General features: G+C 45.4%; 1 protein-coding gene across 4 annotated transcripts in view; it reads right to left on the bottom strand.

Moving 5' to 3' along the window:
• LOC146186739 (corticotropin-releasing factor-binding protein) overlaps positions 1–26,379 on the bottom strand; it is a 174,299-nt gene that overhangs the window by 51,621 nt on the left and 96,299 nt on the right. The window contains exons 8-9 of one of the 4 annotated variants that reach the window (XR_014708163.1): positions 25,097–26,379; positions 156–328 (exon numbers count right to left, since the gene is read on the bottom strand). The exon at positions 25,097–26,379 is cut by the window's right edge and continues 614 nt beyond it. The gene's annotated coding sequence lies outside the window, so the exon portion shown is untranslated. Of the gene's footprint in view, positions 1–155; positions 329–6,839; positions 6,961–24,379 lie in introns of those variants that run through there. The other 3 variants (XR_014708162.1, XR_014708164.1, XM_084607383.1) reach the window with 3 other exon arrangements.

Genomic DNA, 26,379 nt, shown 5'->3' with positions numbered 1-26,379 from the left:
AGCATAAAGGCGCTCCCTGATTAATGAATTCTCGCTGAACGCTTTCTTACTCAACGGCTCCCCACTTGCTTGCTCCAAGCTGGGTTAAGGATTTGGATCATTATAAAAGAACAGTACTTCTAAGCAGTAATTATAATCGAGGTAATCGTACTTACAGTACAACTTTCGCGGAGTTGTCGCCGCGAGATCGACCTAGAGGCGGCGCCACCGTCACTCCGGGAGTGTGGATCGGCAGCCGGCGGCGCTCGCAGAAACGCACGCTGCGTAGGTCTGCTCCCGAGTTTACGGCGGGTTTGTTGGCGATGAAAACGTGTCTTCTGCAGTATTTCTGCCATATTGCAGAAACAAAATTCAAGGATTTCGCCAATGCAGCAGAAGAAGAGCGGATTTTAGGAAAACAAAGCACGCAATCACCAGTCTTCTAGATTTACTTTGCACGTTCCTTGGGCTATACCGCGCTCACGCGCCTAATGCTTGGGCCTGCCTAACGACAGATTTGTTTTTCTTATCGACTTTTAAACAGTTTGCACGTGTCTCATGCGAGTGAGACCAGCGCATTTAGTGTCAAGCCCACGCAGATATAAGGTTCGTGCTCTGACCTGCAGTAATTTAGATTGAATCGAGGCAGCCTGATTCATTATATCGTACTTGACTCGAGGATTAAGCAGGTTAAATGTAGCATTGGCAGCGCACTGCATGGCGAGTTGCTTTAGACTGAGTGCACATCAACTCTGGCCCAGACAACCACGCACAAGCATTCCCCAAACATGAGATCACGCCGACACTATACAGGAAACCTCGCCGCACAGGAAAGCTGATTGTTCACGTGTACAGCGCTGAATGGATTGAATTTGCCGAGATGATTTTTGCGGCCACTGTCATAGAATGTGATAGCGTATTAATGCATGCGCCACTAACTGTAAATTATTTCCTGAAACTGAGGAAAGTATAAGGGATTTCTGATGTGTGTGATGTTAATATATAACGGTAAATTAGTAGTGTAATTATTTTGTTTTGCAATGCGAATAAAATTCACCCTGTGAGAAAACTTTTACACACTTGACAGAATTGACAATAATTAGCGATTAATTTTCAGTAACGTTAAAGTGCAAGCTACGAATTACTCGCTGCGAAGACATCGTTATAAACAGCGCATGGGCACTGTCACATTCTGGGAAGCAATTTTACAGGCTGAAAATTTCTTTATCACTAATTATTTAGCAGTGACTAAATCTTATGCGAAGTAAAATATTAGGGTTGCTTCCAAAACAGATGCCGGATATATAACTATTCCGAAAGAAATGGAGGTCATCTTATCATGCGACTATAAAAATGTATTTATTCCCGAACTACACACTGATATTTAAGCCCGCATGAAGCTGTTCTACTCCCTTGTCAGAAATGACGATTTTGTCGGAAGACAGCACTTGGACGAAAAGGGATTATAATGATTATGATAGGCTACTAGTAAAATACATTGATCTAGGTGTATTATGTATAATATGTAGGGTAACAATTAGGCGCAGGGAATATGTTTTCCAAACATTCGAGCATTTCTCTCAAGCAAAATGTGCTCACTAAAACTTTTACGGATGCTAGAAGCCTTCAACAACAAAAGCAAAAAAAAGAAATGCATATTGGCCTGGGTTTAACGCATGAAAGCGGCATCGGCTATGACGGATGATTGCAGAGGCTGGTTTTGGTGTCGTTTTTTTTTTTATTTTTAACACCACATTTACCACGTGGGATTGTTTATTGTGCAGTCAAATCCCACAGCAGAGGAACGCCTTTCGAAACGGTTGTAATTGAATCCCCCGTTCTCGAAATCAGCAGTCGAGCGCCCTTACCATTGAGACACCGCGACAGAGGTTTAAAAGCAAAAAAAAAAAAAAAGTACTGACACAACTCTATCGTGCATACAGATGGCATAGCAGGCATAGAGTGGTCTGTTCAAACTGTATTCTGCTATATGAAGCAGTCTGCGGTGGCATATGTTTTAGTAGCTGCGGTATTCCAAACAGAAACGGCAATATGCGATTTCTTACCGTTTGCATTAACTTTTATTGACGGCAACGACCTGTTTTCCTTTGACACGGCGGTAACGACAGTACCACTTCGTTTGAGACATTGAATGTCAAAGGGTTTCAAGCGCTGAAGACCGCGATGGATGATGTCCTTATCCAAGCATGACATGCTCGATACGGACAAGTATATATATTCTTTTATGAAGCATGGGGTTATAGACTGCTAATATTTATTTTGCAAGAGGCATATAGGTAAGCAAAAGCTTACAGGAACTGCGGAACAAACAAAAACACTCCTGTACACGCAGCATGCGTGCGTGTAAATCGCTGCGGGCTGGCACGCGACGCGAAAACGCATCCACACTGAGTAGGTTTCGCCGCTGAGCCGCAAGGTGGCAACTCTGCTCGATCTCGAGGCCAATAGGGGTGCCATTGGCAAATACAATTCTAGGTCGTGACGGAACATTCTATAGTGAAAACATTAGAAACATATATGTGCTGTTTCAAGAGAGGCAATAAGACTATATTAATTAATAGTTTTTCAACTTCGTCCCCGCTATTCCTGTTTTTCTTTGGTAAACATAACATGTATCGCCCGACTGATGCAATGTACATAAAAACGCGCACATCGGCGTAAATCGCAAAAAAAAAAATACTGTGGTAACTCCAACGTCGCAAGGATGCATTTTTTTCTTTTTTTTTTTTTCGAAATACCTTTCATCGTATGGTCTTTGCAGTTGACTTTTTCGCGCCTTTACTCGGCTATTTTTGCAACAGGCGCCACAATCGGTAGCCGAAAACGATGGTGCCCTCAATAGACTTAAAAGGTAAAAACGCTCCTGCGACCTCATAACCCACACAGAAATTGTCTATGCTCAGCAATCAGGAAACTTATCGTCAACAATATATGCCATATGTTTTTATGATTTGCTGTACAGTACTACAAAAATATCTATGCGTAGCTATCGCAAATTCTATATTACGCGGACTGTATGTCCTGAAGTGAAAGAAATTTCCATAGTTGGCTACAAAAAGTTGCATGTTACCGAAGCTTTAAACTGGTATCCGCATAGTTTGCTGCAGTACCCTACGGCACATAATCATAAAAAGAACAGTTTGTGCATGTAACGCTATAGTCCAGAAGAAGCAACAGTCTGTAGCAGCATATGCGAAGGTGAATTTCCGCAACGATATTGACGCCAGAATCAAACATTTCGTTTCAGGCTGCAATCAGATGATATGCCTACAAACATACTGAGCAAATAGACTTGCAGATCTGAATATTTCAAAAAATAAACCCCATATCTAACCGTTTTCAAGTAATTATATGCCAATAAAGGTAAATAAAGCGTTCGCTCTCCGTGTGGAGTTAATTCTGCCTGCAGACAAGGCTTTTACGTATGTACAAACGCTGCGCACGGTTGGAGCCATCTGGCAGAGTTGATGATAGTGATGGTATCGTTCCGTAAGACCCGGAAGTTTTGTGAACCTGATATTTTCAGGAGACCGTGGCGAGCATTTTGATCCGTGCGCCTGTCGCTGGCGCAGACAATGAATTATCGTTTTCATTATCTGCCTCTAATGCTACATCTGATACCCGCTGTGAGGCTGAGCCATGTGTCACGCCGCCTTACCTACCAACTCCTTACGCGCGAGCTAGTTTTTCACTCATGACTTCAAGTTTCAGAAAACTGTGTTCAACTTGTAGGGAACTTTTGAAGAGAATTGTGCGCATTGCTTATCGGGAGGACGGGATGTGGCCACAGGAGAACACTGTTATCAATGCGAACATCTGTGCTGTATGCATCAATGACCTGCCCGCCGTCTCAGGATATACATGTGCCTGCAAATGTGACACGTCTTAGCGGAGGAAGTGGGCGGCTTGACTCGGATTGGCGAAAACAGAATCGCGATCGGCGGAAAGTCATAGCATTCCAGGACCGTTTACAGTTTCGGCTCTTAGCTACCTTCTACACAGCAAGCGGTGTTTGCTTCTGGCGACTGTAATTAGCAACCTTGGCATGTAGTATTGCAGCCCTCTATATGTGCCAGTATTAGAGCCCCTGAGCTACAAAATCTACCCTCCTTTCCGACCGGCCGTCCGACGACTAGATTGGCAGGTTACAAACCTTCCAGTCCAATATCAGAATAGAGGAGGATGGAGAGGAGAGACAAAGAGAAGGCAGGAGGTGAGGGTGGTGAGTGCAAAGCAGAGTGAGGTTAAATTGCATCGCGAAAACAGAGGGCGGCGGCGACGGGTTATGGGCGGTGGAATCCTTCGCTAAATGCGCGTCTAATTCGGTCGGCACGCAAGGTAAACACATAAGAGCGTGAAAGAGTTTAAGGAGTCAATGCAAATCTGTCGCATAATTAGCATTGTTAGTTTATTAAAGCGACAGCTACTCCAATTACCAAAGCTATGGGAGCCTTTAAGCAACCGGTATTTTAGGGAGCCGAGCGTCGTCGTTCTACGCAAAAAATCACAGCCATGCCGCAGGCAGGGAACTTGGCCGGGAAGTCAGTGGTCTACGGGATCTGTGACGTCGCACGATCTTGCAACATCGCCTAGTTGCCAGACGCTACCCATTGAGGTAGTTCCTACCAGATGGGAGGGTTAGACGGTTGCATTTATGGTCCGCAGACTCTTTCGTACTGCTTGACTAACTCTGATCTTTATATATAAGTCGGCTCGCATTTTACACAATGCGATACTTGGCGGATACGTGCTAGCGCGTATAAGTGAACAAATAGGGGCATAAATTAAAACACCATTGATTCAGAGCACTGCAAGGTGCGTGCACGCAAGTATTCGAAAAGGTAGCCGCAGACGAGAACCATCAACGCTTTAGCTTAAGTATTCTAGTACACTGTAGCTTAAGACCCCCAAACACAAAATGACCGCGGCGGCTGCGTTTCGATGGAGGCGAAACGAAGTGGCGTCCGTGTGCTGTGCGATGTCAGCGCACGTTAAAGATCCCCGGGTGGTCGAAATTACTCCGTAGCCCTCCACTACGGCTCCTCTTTCTCTCTTTCAACTTTCATTCCCACCTTCCTCCTTTCCCTTACGGCGCGGTTCGGGTGTCCACAGAGCAAGTGTGACAGTTACTGCGCCTTTCCCTTCCTATGAATCAATTTAACTTAAGCGTCCCTCAAAAGTTTATACGCTCGCACTGATCTTTGTTAAATAATAATTGGTTCACAGGAAGGAAAAGGCGCAGTATCTGTCACACTTGCTCTGTGGACACCTGACCGCGCCGTAAGGGAAGAGAGATACGTGTGGATGAAAGTGGATAGAGAGAAAGAGGAGCCGTAGTGGAGGGCTATGGAGTAATTTCGACCACCTGATCTGGGCTTATTTTAAAAATTTGCGTCTGAAGGGCTACCAGGTTAAAACGGCACAATGGTTTATTTTGGTGGAGGACGCGCACGTTGAGAAAGTAAGAGGTGTCAAGTTGAAAAAAGTAAAATGGTGTGTAAGGTTGTGGTAATCTGCCGGCAAGGCAGGTTTGTACGCTTGACCTGATCGACAGAGTATGCTTAACCCTTCTGACGGCTTTGAATAGACAACTTTCGAACAAGCTGCGCAACGCCGCCGCCATTGTAGGCTACGGTCGGCGGCCTCACTAGTGCGGCTCCTCGTGTACACCGGTAGCAGCGTTGTTTGCATTGCCTCTCAGTTTTTTCGCTGCTTGTATCCAAAATTTCTAGGACAGATGGATTCATGCGATCGCCACCACATACGGTGACAGCCCCACCGCGGTGGTGCAGTGGGAGAACGCTCAATTTTTGCGCTTAAGGATGCAAGTCCGTCCCGGCCGCGGCGGCCGCTTTTCGATGGAGGCAAACAGCTATGCGCCCGTGTTGTGTGCTCTATGTCAGTGCACGCTAAAGAACCGAAAGTGGTCGGAATCACTCTGTAGCCCTCCACTATGGCATCTTTCATTGTTTCAGTCACTTTGGGACGATGAACCCCTTAAACCGACCAAACCAATACGCGGTGACAGGTGCATCGAATAGACGGCACGGGATTTCGTATAGCCTGGAAAAGGAGAATATTCTTTAAATGAAGTGCGCATAAGCTCCTTAGAGAGGCAGCTTGGGATTCTAGTTCAAGCGTGTTTAGCCTCCCTATAGGTTAGTGCAGTTTACAGCGTGGATATTTAGTCTTAAGCGTGATAACACGTGTACAATGTCCTTTAGTTTCCGTCAGCCTGCTGAAAGTGCTCAAATTGTCGAGTGAGTGAGTGAGTGAGTGAGTGAGTGAGTGAGTGAGTGAGTGAGTGAGTGAGTGAGTGAGTGAGTGAGTGAGTGAGTGAGTGAGTGAGTGAGTGAGTGAGTGAGTGAGTGAGTGAGTGAGTGAGTGAGTGAGTGAGTGAGTGAGTGAGTGAGTGAGTGAGTGAGTGAGTGAGTGAGTGAGTGAGTGAGTGAGTGAGTGAGTGAGTGAGTGAGTGAGTGAGTGAGTGAGTGAGTGAGTGAGTGAGTGAGTGAGTGAGTGAGTGAGTGAGTGAGTGAGTGAGTGAGTGAGTGAGTGAGTGAGTGAGTGAGTGAGTGAGTGAGTGAGTGAGTGAGTGAGTGAGTGAGTGAGTGAGTGAGTGAGTGAGTGAGTGAGTGAGTGAGTGAGTGAGTGAGTGAGTGAGTGAGTGAGTGAGTGAGTGAGTGAGTGAGTGAGTGAGTGAGTGAGTGAGTGAGCGAGCGAGCGAGCGAGCGGGCGGGCGATCGAGCACGAGAAGGCAGAGGTGGAGAGATGGAGCTTTCGCCGTTATTTATACCTCTTCACGTCGGCATAATGCCGCTTCTTTCGTACTGCCGTTGTAGTGAGTGAAGGCTTTAGTTTTGCAGTTGGCTTCTTCTCCGTTGTAAAATTTTCATGCTGGCTGACAACGAATAGTTTTGTTCCTGGTGTGAGCCCGTGGGCGAATAAGTGAGTGGTTAATCTCTGCAAAGAGAGTGTCCACATAGACGTGAGGACTCTCTGCAAGCATTTACCGCTAGATCATTACTTGCTCTGCCACATTTGCACATTTGCAAAAAAAAAAAAAAAAAAATTACAAGGGTTCGACGCTGCTGAACCAAATATTGAGCGAAAGAATTAGCTGCAGGTGACCGAGCGTTCTTCTTCTCTTTGTATTCTTCCTCAGTGCACATATAAAGCCCCGCTTTAACCCAGCCGTATGAACGTGCCTTAGTGGCCTATAGGGGTAACGTGAATGCCAGGGTCCTAACAGGCTCATTCTGACATAACCATCCCGGCATATCTGGACATCACATAGTAAAACGTGCGTTCTGGTTTTGGTGTTTTATTGTTTCTGTACCTTATATAAATGTGTTTTCTGCGATTAAACTTTAGTTGAGAGTCAGCGCTTGTTCCTGTGGTTTCTTCCTGTCGTCCCCGTTTGTTCGCGGTATTTTTTTTTTTTTTTGATAATGTATCACCAACTCGCCCGCTTAACTATCCTGTTGAATAACCGTCCCATGTGAAACGAGAGACCCAAGTTGGCAGCTCCTGCCAGCCCACACCCTAGTGTCACGTGGGATGTGACGTCACAGCGTCACATGGGTAAGACATGGCTACCGCCACGCTACGTTGAAGGTTCAAAACCTAGAGTAGTATTGCTTTCGCAATAAAAAAAAATTATCGAATAAGTGAAGCTTATGGCCCATTTTCTCGCGCATCTACCTGTACCTATGCGTAGTACACTGCCATTTTTCGGCTTATATGTCACAGTATCGTGATCTTGATATTTTCCCCTGAACCAAACTAAGCTGAGTTGAGACATCCATCCGTGCGGAATAGTGAAGAACGGCCAGGCTAGCATTGATGTAGTAGTTCGCGTGATAACTCCTCCGACCGCTAAAATAACAAATCGCTGTAGAGGTCAGCTCTGAGCGCTGAGAAGCCACACAAATAATAGCCATTCAGCCTGAAAACATTCATTGCTACTTAGCGGCATTTTCTAGTGTTGCTCCAGAGAACGAAGGTGCTGAGGGTGGACAGATCTGTGCTGCCATCAACCTTAGTTGAGCGGAATGCTATAGCTTGTGGATATTCCACCGTAAGAATATAAAACAAATTTTAAGTCCAGTTCTCTTTCGTTCGGAATTCATGCAATACGCATCTGCTCCTCGCACTTTTCTTTAAAGGAAGCGGCGCAACTCGCTCCTTCTACCTGGATCTAATGATTTAGATTCGGAAAATAGCGAAACTGTCTTTTTAAGATTTAATTTTTTTTTTTCATATACGCTACACGGAACATAAAATCGAATCAAAGCAGACAGATGCAAGGAAATGTAGCCTAAGTTGAACACCAATCTTCTGCGCCTGTTTAAATAACTCAGCACAGCTGAAATACGTGCTGAAGCGAACAGTACGTTCTTGTAGCAAACAACAAAATGTACATAGGCTTGTGAGAGATTCCTGTGTGCATGTATAATAAACGAAAAGCTCTATAACTATCACAGCTGTTCTGAATTGCGAACACCGACCGTAATAATGCGTAATTATAGCCTCTGTCTTGCTGCCATGCATGCGACGCTCAATTTGTGCGGTAAGGCTTAAAATACAGCAAAGCAAGACGAGAAAAAAATAACTGCTTATTGAACATATATGCTTCTCTGTATATAGAAGAAGAAACGTTGCTCACTAGGTTAATAAAAATGGAGTGGCTACAAATAAAATTGTTGTTTGAACGCGCGAAAAAACATGTATCAGTAAGCATTGATTTTATTTTTATTTTATTTTTTTGAAAATCAGAGAAAAGGAAGCAACAAGCACGTTTAGTTCGCTACCTGCAAAGTTTCGATTATCGATAGATAGATGGATGGATGGATTATAGGAGCGTCCCCTTTGAAACGGGGTGGTAGCAGTTGCTATCATGCTCATTTTTCCCCCTGTAACTTCACCATCATGATCATCATTTATTTTCCCTTAAGGACCTCTAGGCGGGGCATTGCTAAGGGGGGGGGGGGGGCAAAAATAAACGAAATCACAAACAAAAGAAACATTTGAAATATAGCAGAGAAAATACTTTTTATTGTTTTAGATTGGTTAACTATACCATCATTCTATTTATTGATTTTTTGTTTCTACATTAGTAACAATATGCCACATTTCTGCTTTTAAGCCACCAATATTCCAATGGTTTTTTGCTGGCTTCCACCGCAGCTTCATTCACCCGGCCACTCGTATCTCTAAACCTCAGAGCTTGCTTCAGGAAGAGTGACTGCGCCTGCATCGACTTCACGGATGGATATCATTACATTCGAGTATAATATGGTCAATTGTTTCACTGGAGTTTCCACATACAGCACATGCGTCATCTCCATTGTCAAATTTCTTTTTGTAGCTGCGTGTTCTAAGGCACCCTGATCTAGCTTCAAAAAGTTGGGCACTGCCTCTTGAGTTATCAAAGAAAGCTTCCTTCCTGATCTGCCTTTTCCATTTTTGCGTGTAGTTGCACACTCTGTTTTTTTTTCCAGCGAGTACCATGCACGCAGCGCCGCTGCGGCGGTCACCGCGTTACCGTGTCGCGTCAGCTGAATAATTCTCAAAAGGCTCTGCGTTGCCCGCCCCATCCAACTCGCCGGAATAATTCAATTAGTTTCTTTCGCTTAATAATAAGCCGTAAAAAAATTACGGCCGATTGGCTTAGGGAATCAAATGCGACGTAGGTGCGTACCACTACTTAGGCGCCAGGGTAAGCATAAGCTGCTTCACGACGTGGCGAGCAGCTCGGAGCACTGCGCGTGTAGGTCTGCTCTCCGTGAAGGCTGAGGTGTGACTGATGCGAAGGGAGCGCCAAAGGTGAGTGAAGGTGAGAACGCGCTAGCGACCCACAACCGTTCACCCCGGAGTAACACTCGCTTGGGCAACGTTGCTCAGTGACGGTCGCCACGTCCGCAACTGGCACTCGCCTCTCTCTCTCTCACTGGATGTGTCTTCGCGGCCGCTCTGCCCCCTCAGTGTTAAGTCGCGTGATGCAAGCGTCGCCACTCCCCCTTCCTCCTCTTCAAGTTCAAGGAGGGACGGATGGAGAGAGAGAGAGAGAGAGAGAGAGAGAGAGAGAGAGAGAAAGCAGCTTGTGCTGCAACTGTGCAGCAGCTCCGCCTCCTCAATGCTGAGCCGCGCGACGCGCGCGTTGCCACCTTTTCTTTCTCCACTTCAAGTTCACGAAGAAAAAGAGAGTGAGCGGCTTCAGGCAGACACCGAAAAAATCCGTGATTGCGGCTAGTAGTCCTACGCACTAAAAAATTCTATGAACCAATCTAGTTCTACTTAAAGGGCAAAAGAGAGCGGGCTACCGAACTGGTGGCAGCCCTCTCGAATGGACCACATTTAGGACTACAGCCAAGATGGCCGCTTTGCTGTTCCCGGTATAAGCGCGACCATGCATAGTGGGCCATGCGCAATCCGTCGATTGGTTTGCCAAACAGTGAAAGCATGAATAGAAGCCTGCGTCTACTGCCCGCGTCGACGCGCCTCCTTGGGATCCCTTTACGCCGCACAGACGTGAGCAGACTTCCTTGAAGGGCTCGAGTGGTCTTTCCGCAGAGTAAAAAAGACAGCATTTTAAAGCTGCATGCCTCTTTTGGGGCTCGCGATGAAACTGAATTATATATAAGGAAACGTAACTGGAGCACATAGCGTTAAACCCGGCTGTACCGTGCTTTGATTGTTTTTTTTTCTTTTTTTTTTTTGGGCAGAACGCTGCTGCATGTACAATCGACTGAAGTGACGGCCGCCCGTAAATGGTCCTGTAATTTAGATCCTATTGAAATAAAATCCCTGCAAAGGATTTTCGCAAGCGAAGCCATCACAGATCGTTGCAGCCTTATGCGTCATGCCATCACCTCCGAAAGCCTTGCTTACTTGCTACAATGCAGCAATAAGCAGGGACATGCTGACATTTTTCTAACTTTCCCGACAAAAATGAGCGGATTTTGATATCGCCAGAAACGCCTTACAGGCGGGCGACTAACGTGTGTGTTTTTACTTTTAGGGCGTACGTTTGCAACCTAGGAAGGCGATCTCTACTTTTTCATTAGTTCTGTGCTTTGCTTCGACTAATACAAAACCTTCAGCTACTTGTTTGTCGCATGCTGCCGTGGTGCCGATGTGTAAGCTAATTTTTTAGCGGTGGTTAGCTCATGACGCCTTCATATTACAGTGACGCGGGAAGAAATAGAAAATGGATGTCCATTTCGAATGGATTCCGACTGAATACCGCCCCAGGTTCTCAAAGCAGCATTTAGGTTCTCTCGTTGCAACCGAATCTCAAGCGGTTGCTAGAAATAAATTGTTTGAGATTGAATCCCTCACGGAAGGGCCATTAGGAGGATTTGTCGGTGAAGACTGTGTGGTTTGGTTGTCCCGCTGCGCCTCTTCCTTGGGACTTGTTCTGGAGCCCACTACTCCGGCGCGACTGGTAGCCCGAACGTCCGATTTCGCCCTCTGAGACTGGTTAATCATCACCGCTCACGTCGTTTGAGTCGGCCGCGCGGTACGGCGGTGGCTTTGGAGGTAAATCTGAGCCTACCAGTTCACTATGTGAGGGAGCTACATTTGACATCCTGATCTATATGCAGGCATAATTGCCGTAGTCGTCGGTCTTATCGGTATTTTGCGGGCGGTAGAGCCTCAGATGACCTCGCTTAGCAACGAGTGGTTCTAGTTTCAACATTGGCCTTTTTCTACGGGACACTTCTTTGTTTTAAAGTCTAGAGAGAATTAGAACACATTCTGTCGCTTAGACACTGCACTACAGCATGTTTTCCATCCAATCCTGATCTCTAGCGCTAGCTTTTGACTGAGCAGTAGCAGTGTAGTTACAGGTTAAGAATAACTACAAAAGCCTCTTATAGTTTCATTAAAGAATGATAACTTTATCGTCCATGGAAGAAACTTTCATCTTTACAGTGAGTAGGAATTTAGAGCCGGATAGTCTGCGTGACATGCTCAGTTTGTATCGCGGCGTGTTGAATGCGCCGACCGCGGCTGCTGGCATATAGAGCGTGATGGTAGCCGATATTAAGTTCTAAATATTTAATGCTATATTTGATGCCAATTCTTGTGAAATTCGTAGTAACAGTTGCAGACCTCACAGATGTAGCATTGAAGTTGGAAACGTAATTTGACAAATGTCATAGGTGGGTGTTTGAACTTTTTTCTGTTTGTCGTGGAGACAAGACGGCTGTTATAATTTCAAAGCTTACAGTGCAGCACGAGAATTAGATGTGATAATTCCTAGACCGCTATTTTCTCCATGGGTTTTATTCGATGGTGGGAAAACAAAAAATAAGCATTCTAAACTAACACGCAGGGAGACTACAATGGCGAGGAGGTGGTATTTCTCCCTCGACAGCGGCTTCGACGATTGGGACGTTCGCACAGCACGCAAAGAATGCCTGTTGCGGGAACCAGCAAATAGGCTATCGATGACGAGCTTTACAACCACACGACGAAATGTTAAGAGCCGGGGAGCTTGCACCAACGTCTGCAATACAAAAGCCTACACGACTTACTTCAACATCAAAGACAACCCCATCCTTATTGCACATGGCAAGTGTTCGAATAAAAAAATAGGAATGCGCTGTACGAAATGGTATTGATCATCAATGTGCATTGCTGTAACTGCAGCTCTATCGTGAATTAATGGTTAAAAATATCAGCTTTTTAAGTATTACTGTATTTGAGCCATTGGCCAAGCAGGCCTCAAACGGCCTCTGTTGAAATTATGTATAACTGTCATTCATGTCATCCTCACTCCTGGGATATATACAGTCGAGACATCAGAAAGAAAATATTCTGCTTGCGCTATAGTGAGACAGTAGTTGCTATCTGCTTAAGTCAGGCTAGCTGGCGAGCCGAAGTGACAGTAAACGAATTTTTTTTTTTCAGGAAAGAAATTATCTTAGACTGCAGCTGCAAATCACCCTTCCCGGGAGCAGACGGCAGTCTAGCGTACTTCCCATAGGCCAAAGTGTCCTCTCTGATTCGCAGGGCTTGTTTACATCACTAAAGACACGGAACTTTGCCGCTGGCACTAAATGCAGATTTTTCATACCAGAGCATGCGAAGTTCTTGGTGCTGCCAAGACATTGCGTTACTTTCTAATCTGCCCTAATTGTTACAACCAGACCACTTCCGCTGTCGAGAATGAAAACAGGCATCAGCCCAATAAGTTTTGATGTGGGAGTATGTTTCCATCGGTAATCGTAAATATTCCAAACTTTTGCTCTATGCCATTCGCTCCCGAGGCAGCATACCCAGCATGTATGCGTAGTCGCGGACAAAAGTGGTATACTCCACACGAATCGTAACGATTGCATTTTTTCAGTATAAAAAATGTGTCACACAAACATGCTTGGACTAGACGGAAAATATTTCAAAGAGGGTACCCGTTATGCATATCTCAGAAATAAATGCTTCTCTGTCGAAAAAAATCTGCCGGGCAGTTTTCTCGCAGTGCCTGGAATATACCACTTTTGTCCGCGGGGTATACGTACGCTGCACTGCCACTTATTTTTTGATACCGTAATTCACTTTTGATGTCTAGGGTCTTGTGCAAAGCAGCACAACGTCCCCCTGGAAGAGTAACATAGCAGTTTTTCTTTCTTCTTTGACAGATGCACACTGGGTTCTTGGTAAGCTTGCATATTTATCCCTTTTAACATCATTCCAGTGCTGTTTGTGAACTCTAGGGAAACATTTCAGCTGTTGTCACGCAGGCGAATATGAATACGAAGCCCATGGTCTCCGGCACACACAGCGCATGAAAAAGATCGCAGTAAATCCGCAGTAACAAGACTGGACATCTACGATGCTTTTACTTCGGTAAGTATTTGCCAGCGCAGCTAATTACAAGAGAAGGTCCGCTTCTTTTTATTGCCGATCGGATACGCAGCCTCGCCGTTGGGATTCTCTGGAAATTGGAACTTCTAGGCTTTACTGAGGCGCTGCTTTATTTTTCAGCTCGCAGTACTAAGTCTTGGTGCGGGAGGGAGGGGGGGGGGGAGTGTGTGATATGCAGCTAATTAGAAATTGTGGATAGGCCGAAATAGTTCTTAATGAGCGCCTTTCCTTTCGAGGCGAAACCGCTCACTCCACATATCTCTCAAGCAGCTAAGGCTTCTACGAAAACTGGCTTAACGCCGCTTCTGCCCAGCATAGCATAGTTGTTCGCACGTATTGAAGACATATTCGGGTTTGCGTTTTGTTGTTCGGCGTTGGCAACATTCATTTAATCTGTATATTTGCGCAGCTTCAGTAGCCCTAATGACAACATGCCTTAAAAGGCGAGGTCAACTTACAACAATTTATGTTAAATGCTTGCAGCAAGTCTTCTTTTCATTACTGAGAAGCAAAGCAAGTAGCCGTATCCAGGTGTGCATACTGAGGGAAACAAAAAGAAAGAGTGACCTCCGCCTTAAAAATACGGCTGCAAAACCTTGACTGTTTTCGTTGTTGGTAATCTACTTTTGTTATTGTCTATGGCGCACTGCTGTATAATTTATGCCAAGACTCTTTCTCCCTCCATGAGACGCTCTGGTGTCACCTCGAATTTTTTTTTATCACGGAGCCTGTACCAAAGTGAAGAACAAAACGATAATATAAAACAAAATAAAGATGAGCAATGAAATTGAAATAAAAACATAAAAAGAAAAAGAAGAAAGCTCAAAGCTCAAAAAGAAAAAATGAAAACACTCATAAAAAATAACAAACGAAAAGTAAAAGTAAACTTGTAGACGTCGGAAAAGCAACTAAACACAGAGTGAGCTCGTAACGTAACTAGCCATGGAACATTCTCGCAATGCTTTCTCATTTCCGAAAGGAAAGTGCACCCCTGTGAGTCTTTTACGGCGCCAGAAGCGATCATACTTTTGTGGAGCTAATTTATCCACGCAAAACTTTCCGCAAGGCTGTGTATTATCGCTATTATTTAGACACTTTATCTTGAATTTCTCATCACGTTTAATTAGCAAAACCAATTTAGGCGACTGGCTTCATTTTGCTCATGTCGCAGTCCCGCTATTTTTATATATGAGTACGACTTAAATGGGAAACGTGGGATATTTTTTATGTACATTTTATGCGCGTATTTCCTAAGTTGGCAACCAGAAATGCATAATTTTTCTTATGCTTGGGAAAAGGAAGCAAGCAAGAAACTTTATTTTGTGAAGCCGATATTAGGAGATTGGGAGTCATGTCGACACCTGGAACGTTTCTTCTAACTTATTTTATGCCGTCTGCGTGTAGAATAAACAGATCACATAAAAGTTCTTATTAATAAAACAGAACGAACCTCTTTGAAATTGTGGTGATGAACTAACAGTAAATCACATTCTGATCACGTGTACAAAACTCAAAGAACCAAGAAAAAGATAATTTACTGTATCACTCAACTCACCCCATTTCACCCTATGTTACGTTAGGCGAACCAACCCTCGTTGGTTGTTTACATGTCTTTATGTTTTTAAGAAAGGTAATATTTTAAGTCATTTGATGTTTTTAACACATAATCACCTAACAGAACAAACCCTTTAACCATGTTTTTGGCGCATGATAGCCATATCCGCTCTTGCGCCATGAAACATCATAAATCACCTACTTTTTCTTATGAGCTCTCAAAACAGAGTCCTCGTTTCCTTTCTAAATCCATTTTGCTTTTTATCGACTTCGGTTTTGTATATGCACACTTGGCAGCATTACACAGCCTGGAAAGTTCCTGATGGCGAACATTGTATAATGCAGGCTGTGTAAAAAATGTCAGTCATGCCAATCCAAAATTGTGGAACAACGTTTTCTTGGTGCTGTCACCTACTTAAGAAGCTTGATGCATTTAATTCATATAATAGTTATAGGCCGGATGGCCCGTCTTAGTCAAATAATACAAAAGGGCATCCTCTACAATGCGAGGTGGCGCACCTGTGCATCAACTTTATCGTTTTTCAGCTGGCTATAAATACACTGGGATGCACCTGTTACACCCTCACTACCACTACACTAGTGCTGACTGTCCAGCGAAAAATCACAGTTTTTTCCCATGGGCAATTTGCAGAACAGATCCACGCCAAGTTTATTTGACAGAAATAACTGGTTTCTCTAATGAATTTCGGGGGGTACTTACTGGCGAACATTATCAAACATTGAAGAGTCTAAAGCCGTATGTGTTCAATTTTAACTACGATCCAGTCGCATGCGCTGATGCGAAGTGTTTCTTTTCACCTAACTAGCTTGTTCTGAGTCAGCATAGGTATAACCTCGAGCCCATAGGTCTGTAAATGTTGCTTGTAGGCTATGCTCCCATTGCTTGCACAGTGATTTCTATTATCATGTTCCTCTCGCTGGTGCACGTGTAGATATGCTTTTATTTCAAAGCTAAACATTTACGAAGTCGATCCGACTTTCAGCTTCGCTAGCAATGTGACCTTCATTTCACTGCAGCAAGGCCGTGGCATTGGCAACGCATCACGTGAGTTGATGCACCTAGTTTCGCTATCTCGCCCCCCCTAGCTCCGCCGACTTGCCGCATGCTCTCTCCAGAGCTGGATCAGCGCCTGACCACGTGACTCACCGCGTCCCTGGCTAAAATAAGGAGCTCCGCGCTTGCCTAGTTAGTCAGGGCAAGCTTAGACATGCACAAGGGCTTAGCTCTGCCGTCTTTAAGCGTTTCGCGGTTGCGGGAGGCTTTAAGCTGTCGTCAGCTGGTGGTGTCGACCACCCCAAGCTGCTTCCCTGGAGAAGGTCAGAAATGCCTAGTGCGAGAAAACAGATTAAAAGCAAACCGTTCGGCTTGCAAAACTCCGGCAGCGGGTACGCAACCGTATAAAAATGCAGGCTTTGACCTTCACCCGACTTCCCGTATGGCTAACGATGTGTGTCAATACCCAAACATGACTAACCATCGACCTAGGCGCAGCCGTCATACCTGGCTTAACGACGAGTGTATATTTAAGTACAACATCTACAGTTAAATCAGAGGTTAACAAAAGGAAATCAGCTTAACCAGGCAAAACCGAGCTTCCAAATATTTACCGGCATATTCAACGTCAAGCAGTGCAGTGTTGCACGTTATCTCGAGTCTGGCATGTATGCTGTTTCGACTGCACGAAAATTGAAGTGCAACCAGGAGAACCAATGGCTTCAGACAAACTACAATGCACTGTTTGTGTAAAGAGGAGCTTATTTAATAATGTTGAAACATCGTGTATGTGGCAAATAAATAAGTGTGTTCACTCTAAGAAGAATGTTCTGAGCTTTAGGGGACCGATAGTTTTAAAATAACAATAATTATATTGTTACGCTGAAGGATTTCGCAAAAAACGGGACATACAGAACGTCAGGGGCATCGTGTCAGCAGTCAGTCGTCCTTCGCTCTACGCGCGCACCACGTTCTCTTTCTTCTTCCCTTGGGCATCTTCATCTTCTTTGCGGCCCGTTACATTGCAGACAAAAGTCCGCTTCGGGAAGACATCACCGCTGTCAGGACTCATATAGACGGCATTATATGTCACATCCTCCTCGAAGTTGACTGGCGGCGGCTCGGTAAAGCGCACACGTGCTTCGTGGTGGGATCGTGGAGTATGACAAGCTAGGCAGTGACGGGACTGCTGGCGCACCTGGTAGCCATCGTAGTGCGCTGCGTAGACAGACTGGGGCTGAGGCCGAAGCAGTGGGTACGTAAAGGGCGGTTCAGATGGACGGCAGGTTAGATCTTGCCAGCGGGTGAGCTCGTCACTGGTGGATGTGAAGTCAATGGCTGCCACCGTAGAGACAGTAGCCAAACCACCAAACTTGGACGTAATTCTCCGCATCTTAAGATTTTCAAACGTGCGGCAATGCTCGATCACGTTCGATACCGATACCAGGTTTTCTTTACTTATCAGGTAGGTGTGTCATGTTCTCGTCGAAGCCTTTAAACAAGTGGCCAACCTTTTCCTCGTCGAACATACGAGGTGAAGCGACTTTGCAAAGCTTCAGGACCGCCACGATGTACTGGGTGGAGATCTCTCCAGGAACCTGTGCTCGGTGAGCCAGTGTCTGTTCTGCACACTTCTTTGCAGCGGTGTCACCGAAGCACTTGCTGAGATCGTCTACAAAACGTGTCCAAGACTTGAAGGAATCTTCGTAATTCTCGTAACACATAAGAGCCGTGTCTGTGAGCGCGAATACAACGTTGGCAAGTTGGGCGGCCGCGTCCCATTTGCTATATCGGCCGAGGCGTTGATAGTGCGTCAGCCATTCGTCCACATCCTCACAAGCAGCGCCCGCGAAGGACCGAGGCTCGCGGTAATGTGGCCAGAAGGTGCTCGATGCTGACCTCGGCGCAGCGTCTCTCTCCAGGGACATCTCAGAAATGGAAGGTGGCAAACCAGCAAGGCGTCGACTGCGGCGAGGTCCGAGTGGTAGAGCCGTTGCTGACGAGGTCGGTCACACCCAACATCTCCACCAAGTTGTTACGCTGAAAGATTTCGTGAAAAACGGGGGCGTACGTGACGTCAGGGGCACCGTGTCAGCAGTCAGTCCTCTCTAGCAATGCGCGCACACCTTCCTTCTGCCCCAGCGCATCTTCATCTTTGCGGCCCGTTACAATATTAATTTCTAAATAAGCAGCCTTGCTCCTGTCAATAACAATAATAATAATAATAATAATAATAATAATAATAATAATAATAATAATAATAATAATAATAATAATAATAATAAATAATAATTGGTTCACAGGAAGGGAAAGGCGCAGTATCTGTCACACTTGTGTCTGTGGACACCTAACTGCGCCGTAAGGGAAGGGAGGAAGGTGGGAGTTAAAGGGGAAAGAGAGAAAGAGGAGCCGTAGTGGAGGGCTTCGGCGTAATTTCGACCACCTGGGGATCTTCAACGTGCGCTGGCACTGCACAGCACACGGACGCTTCATTGTTGCGCCTCCACCGAAACGCAGCCGCCGAGGTCGGGTTCGTACCCGGGTATTCCGGACAGTAGCTCCTGTCAACGTTGTTAAGTGCGCGTTTGAAGCGCCCTGGTCGCGGGCAGAGAACTCTTGAAAAGACTGCCATATGTGTGTGTATTTTGCTGGCGTTTGTGTGTGCTTGTGCGCAAACGGAGCGGCCGTGGCAGACGCCTCCTCCCTCTGTACTGTCCCAACTTGTGAGGCGGCCTGCGAGCTGGCGCCGCACGGACGACCAGTAGAAAAAGAGCGTCGCTCCCGAAGACATCCGATCTGCCTGCAACCATCCCCTCCGAGCCAGCGAGTCGGCTTCTGAGAATTCGACGGGCGCTGGCGGTCAACATTTGTAACGGGGGTGGAAGGCGTCTTCACCAGCCACAGCCGCGGCGAAACGACGGGGGAAGTGAGGATTCCCCAGGAGCCTGGCGAGGAGGAATTCGAGGGAGAGAATGACTTTGAAGCGTCCGAGCGACGCAGCAAAACGGGAGACTCGTTTCGGGTGCCGTGACGAGAGGCCGCACCCTGACTGAAGTGAAGTTGTGCTGCAATGTGTATATATTGTAAATAAATTCTGTATTCTGCAATTAGAGTGAATTCCGGTCCAGGTTAATCGGGAGAGGAAAGAACCTGATATTTATTTTGCTTGTTGTTTTCCATCAGGACAGGCCTTCATCCTCATGCTCAGAAACGCAGAGCAGTTTTAGAGCGCAGCTCTTTGGCGTACGTTCCTGGGTTTTGCGTCGGCGTCGTCGTCGGCCTCGTAACCAGCTCCGCCCCCCTTTCATCCCCCCAGCGCTAGCAGCGACCGACTGATACCGCTGGATGCCACTGACGCCGCTAGAGAGTCGAAAGAGGAGGGGGGTCCCCCCCCCCCCCTGTTCCTGTGTGGCGGATAGGGTGCTCTTCAGTAGCCGACGCGCCGGTTATTTCACGTAGGCCCCGGCACGTCGACGAATACGTGACCACCTTCCCACGGCTAGACCTGGTTCTTGGCGCTGCGGAAGCGAGGGTATCATATTGTTTGCGTCGGCATCGGCGGCGTTGTCCCTGAAACCAACTCCGCAGCTGGGGTTGACTCACTATCGGCGTCAGCAGCATCAGTCAGTCGCTGCTATCTCTTCCCTCCTCCCTTTATCGCGTTTTCCGCTTGCTGCGCGCGCTTCTGCCCCCATCGTTTTCCACTGGGTGTACATGCCGCCCCCCTCCCCCCTTTTCCTGCGAGTCTCCGGTTGTCAAAGCGCCGGCTCGAACTTAATTCCTTTCTTCGCTCCTCCTCCAATGCAACCCCTGTGCGGTGGCAATCAGAGCGCCAGATCGGTGGCGGCGGATCTGTATATGTGCACCGCCCGAGCCGAAATTGCCGCTGCCGTTCGCCACTGCAAAATTATCTGCCAGTTCTTTCTGAGCCATGAGCGAGACGAAAAAATTCTGTGATAGCGCATACATGTGTTGCTCGATTTCTTTGCCTCAATCTATCGAAAAGGTGAAACAGCTTATTTGCTGCACTCAAATTTCGCATTAGGAAGTAACGTAATCGTCGGTAATTTTTTTCTAATCACTACGTCAGCTTTCAATTAGTGTAGCTGCATTTAATTTATTTTGGGCAGCCGCCGGGAAATTCTCAAGTAGGTGGTGCCAACATATTGTCTTCGAAGATTTGTGCCGGCCGAAAATGAATGGCACTTATTACTTGTTAGATATGTGAACTGTTCATCATATGCGTTGCGACAAATCCTTAAAAAAAGCTATCTCTATTATTTGTGGCTTTAAAAATCCTTGTCAATCATTTTTTACTTTGCGCCTGATATTGTGTGCAAATGCAGATGTTTGATCTGATTTGAAACTCTGCTAGAATTTGCAGACAATATTATTTCCTTCCCCTTTTTCTCTTATGGGCTTTTTAGGGCCTCCAAATTGTGTCTAGTGCTATCGGCATTCAGATCTTAATTCACCATAGAGCACACCGGCTTGTTTCTTTCGGCCTGCGCAAGGCCTCCTCATAAGCATTTCAATTTTAACGCCAATCTTGGATCAGTATGCCAGTGGCATAGTGATATCGTAGTCATCATCATCATCAGCAGCCTGATTATACCCACTGCAGGGCGAAGGCCTCTCCCATATTTCTCCACTTAACCAGGTTCTGTGGTAGCTGCATCCACTTTACCCGTGCGAACTCCTTAATCTCATCCGCCCACCTAACTTTCTACCGCCCCCTGCTACGCTTTCCTTCCCTTAGAATCCAGTTTGTTACCCTCAGCGACCATCGGTTATCCTCTCTTCGCACTACATGTCCTGCTCATGTCCATTTCTTCTTCTTAATTTCTACTAGAATGTCGGTAACTTGAGTTATTTCTCTGACCCACTCTGCACGCTTTCTATCTCTTAATGTTACCCCTATCATTTTTCGTTCAATAGCCCTCTGGGGTGTCCTCAACTTAAGTAGAACTCTCTTGGTTAGCCTCCACGTTTCAGCCCCTTAGGTGAGTAGAGGCAAGATGCAACTGTTGTATACTTTCCTCTTGAGCGATACCGGTAAGCTGCTAGTCATAATCTGCGAGTGCTTGCCAAATGCGCTCCATCCCAATCTTATTCTTCTTGTTATTTCCTTTTCATGGTCCAGATCTGCGGTTACTACCTGTCCTAAGTAGATATATTCTCCTACTACTTCCAGTGCTTCGCTACCTAATGTAAACTGCTATTCCTTTCCGAGGCTGTTGAACATTACCTTAGTCTTCTGCATATTGATTTTCAAGCCTACCTTTCTACTTTTCCTGTCTAGGTCATCAATCATTATTTGCAGTTCATCCCCCGAGTTGCTTAGCAAGGCAATGTCATCAGCAAATCGCAGATTACTGAGGTATTCTCCATCTACCCTTATCCCTAACTGCTCCCATTCGAAGTCTCTGAATACTTCCTCTAAACAAGCTTTGAATAGTACTGGGGAGACTGTGTCTCCTTGCCTAACACCTTTCTTTATGGGAGTTTTGTTACTTTCTTTATGCAGAACTATGGCTGCTGTGCAGCCACTATATATACCTTCCAGCACTTTCACGTACGGCTCGTCTACCCTCTGATTTCGCAATGCCTGCATCACCGCCGAGGTTTCAACTGAGTCAAATGCTTTTTCGTAATCAATGAATGTTATGTATAAGGGCTGGTTATATTCCGAGCATTTTTCTATCACCTGGTTGGTGGTATGGATATGATCGATAGTAGAGTACCGTTTCCGATGTCGTAGTGGCCTATGCGAAATGTTTCTGCGGTTATTTCAGTTTCAGCCGTCTATATTATTTGACATTTTCTGCTGCTTGCTCAGGACTTATATTAGAGAGCCACTCATCGCAGGTATATGTACGTTTTCGAAAGACACTGCTTCGATGGGAGATAAAACAAGGCCTGAAAGTAAAAACTGAACCCATTTCATAAGTTATTAAAGCACGGAATGATATCAGACTTGGCACGGAAATTTTTATGAGGTAAGTGCAAAGTATTCTCGAGGGGAGTTTAATGGCATGTCAATGGGCATTGGGCTTGAATGTCCCGCATTTAAAGGTTGCGACGCTATTTTGGAGATGCCGAGTGGGGATCGGCGGATTAACTTCGATAAGCAATAATATGCTCTTAGCATCGTCTAACAGAGTACGGAAGTTTTTTTTTTCTCGAATGGCCGGATTTTACAGGACTCATTCTGCAGTCCGTGCCAAGCAATTTTTTATTTGAGCTGATTTTGCGGTTTCATAGAGTAGACGGGTAACAATGATTGGTTGAGGGTGTAAAAGGACGCTTTGACTATAATAGTGCATTATTTTGCTGCTTTGCGGACAACGAGTGCGTGTGGGACATGTCTACTTGGCATATTATACGGGTGGGTTCACTCCCTTATTTCAAAGCACACTTTTGTCCCAGATGGTTGGGCGCAACAAACCTAGCATTCTGAAAGCTACTTATAATGAGGCCGGAAAGACACAGAATCGTCGTATCTCCACTTCTGAATGGATATTTTCCGAATTGTTTGTTTTACCCTATCCTTTTATAACTTCTGATTAGATGTAGAAGATCAGAAGGCAACCGAAATTGATCGGCAGCCCTGTTCATCTTTAGGACATTTAATGCGTGTTTTCATTGCGTACCATACTGAAGTGAACAATAGCAACTGATCCTGAGTTTTTGGCATATCCTGAAAGATGTCTACTTTCTGAAGTAAACGAAGGTTGCCCTTGCGAAGAGAAATGCAGTCATTCACGAAGCCCTGCCTAGTTACTTGCGACATGAATAATTCGTGCCTTACGTGCAGAAAATGAAATAAAAAATCCCTTCCGTCTAATTCAAAGAGCAACAACTCGTACTTCATGTCGGGGGTGTTAGTTAATCTAAGTGCAAAAACCGACCGAGAACTCACCTAAGCGATGTTATTATTCGAACCAAATCAAATATATGCTCTCATCTTATCGAACACTTTTCTAATAATTCGCACAAACTTCCTTTAGAGCCCAGAACCACTGCCCTCTTCTGCGCATCGTTCTGTGCATCGTTCTGCGCATCGCTATGCTTAGAACGAAATTTTCAATGGGGCGACGTTCATGATGATTATTAATGGCCCCTAAGACAGGACGACATAACAAGGTCATGAAATTCTGTGATGTACGACGATGCTGAAGGCTATGACTTATATGTGGTTCTCGCTCCTTCAATACCCTGTGGTGTTGTTCGAGTATGCTCTTTCGACGACTACAGCAAAAGTAATTTTGGTTTACGTGTAACTGAACACTTAAAGACGCAATTAATACTGACTTCTTGTTGTCAACTCTGAGTGGAGATTTGTGCTGCGTAATTTAACACCTATAGACTAAAATCCGTAAGTTACAGCCAGTACTGCAAGGTTAGCAGCGCCAATACTTGCCCTGTGATGCCTTATATTATTGTTTTTTATGTATGCATATTTCCATAAGTCGGTATTAGTAGAGAAAATATTCAATTTTGTTCGATTTCGGTGTATCGCTATTCAAATCGTATTCGATTCGCCTTTTAACTGTACTATTCTCATTCTATTTACTTTGGAAGCAGTAGAATTTGAGCATATTCATAACGAAAATGGTTGAAATCAGTCTCTTCAGTTTATGTATGCACCAGCGAAAGCCGCTTTCTTGTCTCTCCGAAAGTAATATTCTCAGTGACTTTCAAAGTAACAATCTCTTTGTCCTTTTTCCATGTAGGGCAAGATCATTCCCTCCCTTCACATATCTTCTCACACAGCTGCTGGAACAAATCAAGCTAGTTCGAGAACATGGCAATCCCAGAAATGGGGTTTCTATGGCATCTGTAGAACATAAGGGGAAGTGACTTTGATCATGTAATCACTTCCCCACCTCCTTACGGCACGACTCTCAAAATACGCATCAGACTCGTGCGGCATGGTTTAGGAAACTTTTATTCATACAGTGTTCTTTTTTTTTTTTCGTTCTTGGAACAACTATGGTCACACGGGAATGAGACAACAACTTCCAGCATTAGCGCACTGTGCACTCTCTGTACAGGGAAAGGGGGGACAAAGCAGGAACAGCGTAGTTATTTTTTCTCCCACCCCCTCTCTCGCTCTCTTTAACCTCCTTCATCTCTTTTTCTTCTTTTCCATCTTTTGCAAAAAACAAACAAACATCACTGAAAGCACTGGCTTGTACAGATATTTATAGTATGTATACAAAGCGTGTCCACCATCGGTCACGCTCTGCAGCGCGCCTCATTTGAACGCGGCCCACGTCCGTCCGCGTTCGTCGAACTGATGCAGGTGCTCGCACAGGTGTGCTTCGTTTCGATACTACTCGCTGCTGGAGGCCTTGGGGTCAGTTTCACCGCGGGAGGGTAAGGATGCGAGCGAAGGAAAGAAAACGGAAATTAAAGTGACAACTAAGAAAGTCACACCACACGAGGTTGCTGTCGTTGGCATCGAGTGTTGGAACGATGGCTGAAGCTTGAAGGAACCTCAAAACATTTCATGTGTTACGTTACACAATATTAGGTATCCTCGAGTACGCTTTACATCAATACAACTCAGCTGACAAGAAGCAGCTTGGGAAGCCATGCCCACAGATTTTTCAAACGTTTAAGCGCGGTCGTAGGTGTAATTTCACTCACCTCGGGCTATGATTGTCTGCCTAGAGTTCATGGAGTGATTTGCTTTCGCTGTGTTTAACAAGCTTACCCGGGTTTGCATTGTGTCAATGAGGGTGTTGCCTATAACCGTACAATAAAGGTAGCAGTTTGGACAGATTGCTTTCAGGTGTGCTAGCTTAAGCACATGCAGCACAAAACAAGTAAAGCCGGCTGCTGCTCTAATGAAGTCATCTGTGCCTTATTATTCGAGCTACTCTTATTCACTCGCATAACGTATGCACTAGACATTGACTGAGCAGTACGACAAATGCGGGCCTTGCGAGGCTTTTTCCTAAATGCAACGAGATCCAAAACTGAAGCGGTAAAATGTTATCTCAACTTCGTGTTAATGGTAGACTTAACCACGTCATTTTCAAATGTGTCAGGTATCATGGAACTACTAGGGGACGCAACGAGAAATGTTGTCACGAAAGAAGTTTGCTAGGACGAGAAAACTCTTCGTCATTTATTCTGGGTTGATCCCACTTCTCAGTTTTTGTCAGAGAGTTAACTTCGAAATGCTTAAGCGGCAGGTGAGTACCTCATGGGACGTTTTCGGCGCCTCGCGCTACTGCTGTGCTCCGAGATTGAAGACAATGACGTCACATTAAGGTGGATTTTTATAAAGCAAAGCACGCCATAGAGCACGTTTTAATAGTACGAAGGGGCTTACACTGTTTTTCGTCCTTTGGAGGCGATACAGAAAGCTTAAATGAATGTAACCATCACTAGGATTAGCCTGCAGGAAATGCCATATCACCACACTGAAGAGGTGCTTTCGGTTATTAAACGGCATTGAAGAATTTCGTTTTGTGGCTTTTGTGGCTTTTGAAAATACCGTGCTATCTTCAGCACTTGTTTATGCGCCCGTTGCACTATAAGACACCTTAAGTGCACCGTTCATCACATCCGTTGATAATTAAGCCTTAATGTGCACCAAAATAATGTCCCTATTTCAGGCAAAAATGGAGAGCATCTAGTATACAGCCATCGCATTCGCTAAGTGGGCGTTGTCTTGCAAAGTGGCGCATTTTAAACGCAGACTGCGTAGCCTGCACTCGCAAACAAGGAAAGGAAGACTAAATGTTTCATAACAACGAACGCAAACACCTCATTTGTTTAAACAATTTCAATACTAAGCTACTGCGCTGTGCAGCAACTCTGACAGCTCTTTCTACAAAGCGTCACGAACGCGTCACTTGAGAAACAACATGGAAATGCAACGCTCTTAAACGTTACGCACGCGGTGCTTCTGGGAAACCCAG

The sequence above is a fragment of the Amblyomma maculatum genome, chromosome 6, assembly GCF_055883805.1.
Source record: "Amblyomma maculatum isolate TAMU_Amacu chromosome 6, ASM5588380v1, whole genome shotgun sequence".
Lineage (NCBI taxonomy): Eukaryota > Metazoa > Arthropoda > Arachnida > Ixodida > Ixodidae > Amblyomma > Amblyomma maculatum.
The sequence above is the reverse complement of the archived record's forward strand: the minus strand, read 5'-3'. Positions and strand labels throughout refer to the sequence as shown.